This window comes from Poecilia mexicana, unplaced genomic scaffold, assembly GCF_051168715.1.
Source record: "Poecilia mexicana isolate PSO_F unplaced genomic scaffold, ASM5116871v1 scaffold_21, whole genome shotgun sequence".
NCBI lineage: Eukaryota > Metazoa > Chordata > Actinopteri > Cyprinodontiformes > Poeciliidae > Poecilia > Poecilia mexicana.
Window position 1 is genome coordinate 7,240,359 of NW_028263390.1, and position 6,314 is coordinate 7,246,672.

A 6,314-nucleotide genomic window follows, 5' to 3' on the forward strand; every position below is an offset into this window, starting at 1 on the left:
AGAGTGTATATATATATTTTTTTTCTTTCCTCTCAATTCTATCGAATATAAATATTTTTTCCTGAATTCTACACTGAAACAAAGGGGATCCTTTCGCTGCAGCTGGTGAGTGATGCAGACCTACATAGCGACTGCGTAGTCAGGCCGACCGTTATTCGAGTTGCCACATCCAATCAGCATCCCGGTCACAAAACACCACAGCTCGGAGCGGCGGCGTTGCCCCGGCAGGGCTTTGAGCAGAGCGGATGCTCAACCGCAGAGACGCAGCGAAAAAGTCCCCCTCAAAAATAAGACATAAAAAATAAAGGGTGAGGGCTAGGGGAGGGCTAAAGATTCTCGAATCCTGCGGTGAGTGCCAGAGGGACACATTTTGCTGGAACACAGGGTGTGCTGAGTGATGGGCGAGCTGCTGCAGCAGTGTTTAGAAACACCAGTCGGACAGTCTATTGCTCAGGAGTCTGGGTGTCTGCTCTGAGAGCACCCCCCCGCCCTTCCACTGCTCCAAGTAGGATGGTACATGCAGCCTCACTGCATACCGCTCCTGCGCGCCGCTAAAATTAGCCCCCACCCCACTGGAACCAGATGGAATTCTAAACAGAATAAACTTTTCTTGACTTGATTATATTGAGCCGTTCCAAGCTCCCAACATTACAAAGAAAGAGAGAAGGCGCAAGACGAGGGGGAACCTTAGAAGCTAATTGCCGAGGGTCTGGCATGCACATTGGGCATTGTGTCGAGCGGAGTCGTTGCCGTGGTGCCGGAGCCTTTCCCTCCACCCCCATCCCTCCCCTCAAGCGTCGCGTCTCCCCTACTGTCACATCTTCCAAGTGTTTCTGCGGTGAGCTTGCAGCTCCGCTTCATGCAAAGCCGCTAATTAAACGCAAGCGATCCGTAACTGTGTGGCTCACCGGGCCGCGCTCATCCATGTGGTTCCTATTGGCTCGGGCTGACCTCTGACCCCGTGATGGTGGCGTTTAAAACCTGACAGTATCTTAGGATTGAAATGACTGTCTGAAGTAAGGAATATCTCCATTGTTTTTACTGCTTTTAATTTTTAAAAATTCCATTCTCTTTTTGATAAATATGGGATCACAATTTAAAACATGAACAAAAATGATCTATTTAAGTCAAAATATTTATTATTCAGTTTAAAAAAAAATGCAGACAAGCAACTAATTTCGCAGTTTTAAGTAATTTTATGCTAAATAAGGGAGGCAATAGAAACAGTTCATTGCTAAATATGCAGTAAAACTTGAACAAATAACAGACTTCAAAATAAAGTCTTTTTAAGAGTATTTCTAGCTTTTTAATGTAGTAATTTGAGTTGTTTTCCATCATAAAGCCGAGACGAAAAGCAGAAATTCTCACTCTAAATCTTATTTGCACATATCAGGTTTAAGAGCTGGAACCTTCTGAGAAAATAATAAAAATGATCTAGTCTTCACCAGGTTTACAAATTATGTTAATTGAGTGTCCCGAGACACACAACAGGTTCTACATTGTCGTTAATAGTTAAATGCAGAGAGAGAGAGAGAAAAAGAAAAGTTATGTAAACTCCTGACACCCCCAGGACTAAATGGTTCCACATTTTCAAAGCTAGCGTTTTGACTGCAGCGTAATGCTAGGTCACGTATATAAGTTGCAAATTTACAGAGTATCAATGTTTGGCAATATGAAAACTCTATTTGCTTTTCCCAAAACAAACGCGGTTGTGAGTGCCGTTTCTATAGTTTCTATTAGACGGCCTCAACTGTAACTTTAGAGCGCTTTTAAAACCGCAGCGCAGACGACAAGGGCCTGTAAACAAGAAACCTAAAAAGCCACTTAGAATACAATGAGAATTTCCTTGAACGAAACAATCCATGGTTGGTAGGGAAGAAGAAATTTGACTTTGACTTCCTCCAAACACTGACTTTGATTACCAAGATTTGTTTGTTTCCACAAAATGACAGCTAAAACCCCAAGTCCTTCTCTGAACCGGCGTCTCGCTACGCTCCAGACCCGGATCAGCGGTTGGCCACCTACAGACCGGCGAAGAAACACAAAGAGGAGAGAAAAACCCTCTTTGTATCAAAGTCTGTGCTCCTGTGACGCCCTGACTTGTGTTTATCGGATGCTGATTTTAATGCATCATTTTTATCATGGTGATTTGCACTGTTTAGCAATCGGTCAAACCAAGATTTTCCCCTGTCCGTCCAGAAGTAAACACTTGTCTTCTCAAACAGCTTCATTTGTGTAAAGAAAGGACATAAATTCCCCTATGAAAGTCAGAGTATATGTAATGTTTGTGTTGCTCGCCCGAAGCATAATCATTGGATGTAATCTGCTTGTGGGGAAAGGGAGCAATGCCTCACAGTGCTCTGCTGAGGCAGTGATGTCCTTTGAACTTTTCCCCCGCTTTGTCATGTCGCAGCCACAAACTTGAGTGTTTTGGGTTTTTTTTTTTTTTTTGCAGTGATTTTATGAACTGGACTCACACAAAGTAGGTCATATCTGAGAAGTGGAATTCAAATTTCTTACTGTATTCATTGTAAATAAAAGTTTGAACAGTATTTTTTTATTATTATTTTTATTTATTTGACAAGTATACACATTTAACATGTCATCTACTGTCGCAGCATTACTAATTTGCGATGCTACTCTTGAGAGTATCTCTCTCAAGCAGTTTTGCACACGTTTAGTTAGATTCAGATATAGAGTCACCAATTTTTCAACTGAATTAAGGTCCTCTGGTCTTTAAGTAGACCATTTTTAACACACAAACACACTTTGATCCCAGTGGTTCCATTGTATCTTTGGCTACAACTTAGGTTCCTACCCTGCTGGAAGTCAAACATCTGCCTGACAAAAAAGACTTTTGCAGCCTCTAACAATTTGCCGCTTATTGCTTTCACTCCACACTGAAAAAAGAAAACAGGTGATCCAACTTTAAAAATAAAAGAGTTAATTGGTTCCAATTTATCACATTACTTTTATCCAAGTAAATATATAAAGTGTCTCCATTCCTTAAACCTTCTGATGTAAATAAAGTACGTTTGACAAACTTAGTTCAATTACACTTAACCAATTAAGTCATTCTCTTTTTTTCAGTGCATTCATCTTCCCACCAACCCTTACCACTTCCTTTATCCCTGCTTCATCTTGCCATCAGGGTTGACTGCTGTGTCATGATTTGCAGTAGAGTCACAGGTTCTCCATTTTTGGGTGATTGATGAAACAGCATTTAAAGCTTGGAATTTTGTCTAACTTATAACTTCTCCATAAGTTTCTCCCTGACCTTTCCGCTCAGCTCCTTAAAATTTTCTGATGCAAATTGTTCACCAATATTCACCGAGGATGTTTGAGAGCTTCACAGGCCTTCACCAAATCTTTTCCGGGTCTTATTAGGAACATCAAATTCAGGCATCTGAGCAAGCTACACTTTGGTCATAAGCTACCCTTTTTAAAATGACATTTTTAGAGCCGACACCAGTTAAATTCGTGCCTACTGTAATCAAATAAGCTACCAAGCTGCAGGGGCTCAGTTGAGAGAAGAGTTTCCTCGACAGCAAGGAAGGAAAACCTGCAGTGGAGGGCAGGGGAGGTGAGGTGGGGGTAGTTGGGTGGAGGTAAAGTGAACAGGAGTGCCAGACGGTGACTTGGCTGAGGTCAGGTGTAAACACATGTACAGCTGGCTGACAGATGTGCTCACTGACCATGTCGTCGGTCGGTGCCTCCATCTCGTCTCGCCACGTTTGGCACATTTGAAAAAGACATAAAAAAAAGTGCAAAATACAAAAAAAAAAGAAGAAAGAAGAAGTGCATGTGCTAAAACTGTGTAGAAAGTGTAAAAATGCACAGAGGGAATTGGGATGCATACTGTTAATGAAAAAAAAAATTTAAGTGTGGAGGGTTACAGAGAAATCAAAAATCTCTGGATACTGCAGAAGTGGCCTCTGCTCCTCTGGGGCTCTGCTAGTCCGGAGAGTGTGTGGTCGTTGAGAGAGAAAGTATGACATTTCCCATTTTCTACTTTACTGGAGTGGTCTGGGAGACTCATCGGATGGGATTCTGAAAGGATCTTTCAGTGCACTGACAGCCATGAGCATAGCATGATTACATTCTTTTCACCCAATGCTTTCTTGTTTTTTTTTTTTTTCTTTCCCCCCACTCCTCTACGCGGCATTTGCCAGGCACCGAAAGAAAGAACAATTTTGGGCATTTTTGCGGATTTTCCGAGACCTCTAATCAAACTCTCGCGCAAATAATCCGCATGACGTAATGGGCTGGAGCGACGTAAATAACAACAAAACAGACGTTGCCCCGCCGCCGGAATAACTCACCGAATGTTTACGCCTCGAGAAACGCTTTAAATATTTAGCCGATCTCAGCAAAAACAAGTCGAGTTTGTCCTGTTGGGACAACGCCGGGACGGGACTCATACTTTCCATATTTTGTGACTGATAACCACGAGGCCGACGACAAGAAGGGAGATCAGATTAAAATCTCTTTGTACATAAACTACCCATTGCCTCACTGTCTTCCTGTCGGAAGCAGCAATTAGCTCTCCAAGACAAAGATCTCAGACATTTTAAACGGCTGAAAATAAATAAATGTGGCTGTTGCTGTTAAGACTGTAGGCCCCGTTTCAATTACAACAGAGGCTGTGGTCTGCGTCTCTCACTGAGCTGTTGGCTCCTTCGAGCCCTGCTGCCATGGAGACGTTTTAATTGCCGTGTTTTAGTTGAGGGGGAAACAGTGAGGGGAAATGTACTGTATTCATCTTGGCCTCCCACCATGCCTCACTCATGAAGGCCCGGGGTGATTTGTCTCTTTCGCGCGGGGCGGAGGCTGGGGGGGGCGGGTGGACGTCGTACAGTAACGTCCGAGGCCGCACAGACAATGCTTTCATTCTTCCCGTCGTGAATGGAGATTTTTCTTCTTCTCCTGTTTCTTTTTTCTCTCTCTCTCTTTCTTTCTGCTCAGCGGATTGATTTATGTGACATAATTTATTATGACCAGCAACCAGAGCCCCCTCAATTACAGGCAGTAAAATGATCTAGAGATCTGCTGAAATCACAACGCTTTAAAAGCTTTTGACAAAGTCCCTCCAGTTGATGTTCATCATTAGATTAGTCGGTGGCATCTGCTGATCATTATGCAACTAATGAAAAGGCTTTGCGGTAGTTCTTTTCGGGATTCAATAGCTTTTTGGAAAAAAAAAAGCTCATCCCCCTTGAAACTTTTGTATTTTATTATAAACTTCAGCAACACCAAGAGTTGTAATATTAAAGCTAAATGTTACATGTTCGATTAGTTAAAAAGGTTTTTCAAGCATTTGCATTTTGCCCCCCCCCCCCCTTTTAATCTGATACATCTAAATAAATGTGGTCCAAAAAATTGCCTTCATCTGTGTTTTAGCAAGTCTCGATTTAAAATTGGAATTTGATTGAACCTCGCTTTGATCCAATTTACATCGATCCCTGTCATGTAAACCGTGATTTACTGTCATGTAACACGGCTGTTCTCGTCCCTAAGCTTTAAAACGGCCCTTATCAGACACAAAATCGAGGATGAAATCTCCACAGAAAAACTGACAGCTTAAATTATGTCTGTAACTGTGGCCCCTCTGAAGGCAGAACAAGGTTCGGGCTCCTCTCTAATAAAGTTTTGATTCTGTTTAAGGACATCAGCCAACTAAATCTTCACTCACATATAAATTAAAGACATCTGGATGGGGCAGTTACTGACATTACTTACATGTACAGTGGCCTGAGAAACAGAAAAAGACGGCAGAAGAAGCTACAGCTAATTGCTGTAACAGCAAATCCACTCAGAGAAAGCGAAAAGCAGGGTCCAAGTAAAAGCTTTCATTTCTGAGCATGAGCTTTAGGTTTGTGTTGTATAAATTGAAGGAGGCATTAAGGTAAAGTTTTAATGCGAGTAGAGAGTCACACATACATCGTGGGTCCTCATAAAAAACTGTTCGTGTGTGGAAGCTGAACTTTGGCTGCGCCCACACACTCACAGACCCAGCAGTCGGCAGACTCTCACCTTGGAGGGAAAAATATGGAGGCCCCTTCCAGGATAAACTACAAAAGTGCACAATTAACTTGGAATTAGTTCTTCGTGCTTGAGCCATCACGACTGGGTTACAGGAATGCTCTGTTGTTTTCATATACACATGCTAGGAACGTTCAGCAGCATAGATTCTGAAAACCTGCTCACTTACACAGGAAAATGTTGGGATCCATGAAATCCAAATGCATTTTTTTTTCTTAACTCCACTTTTTACATTTCAGCCATATTATTTCATCAACACCATGTGTAATTAT